Genomic DNA, 250 nt, shown 5'->3' on the forward strand with positions numbered 1-250 from the left:
AGGCACAGATACCTGTCCCCAGCCTCTCTCAATTCACTGGGTTTTGGAACCCATGTCCCTTGTCTAGCAAGTACCACCCAACTGAGGTTGAGTCATTTCTGTCACAAAGCAGTCCCACAGCTTGACAGCCTCGGATGGGGTAGGCGTGCCTATGCAAATACACTCTGGGAAATCCTTTCCACCAGATGTCAGGGTAGAGCTCATCCTGACTCTGCTTACATATTTATATCCACATTTAGTATAGATAGAG

The sequence above is a fragment of the Chelonoidis abingdonii genome, chromosome 2, assembly GCF_003597395.2.
Source record: "Chelonoidis abingdonii isolate Lonesome George chromosome 2, CheloAbing_2.0, whole genome shotgun sequence".
Taxonomy (NCBI): Eukaryota; Metazoa; Chordata; order Testudines; family Testudinidae; genus Chelonoidis; species Chelonoidis abingdonii.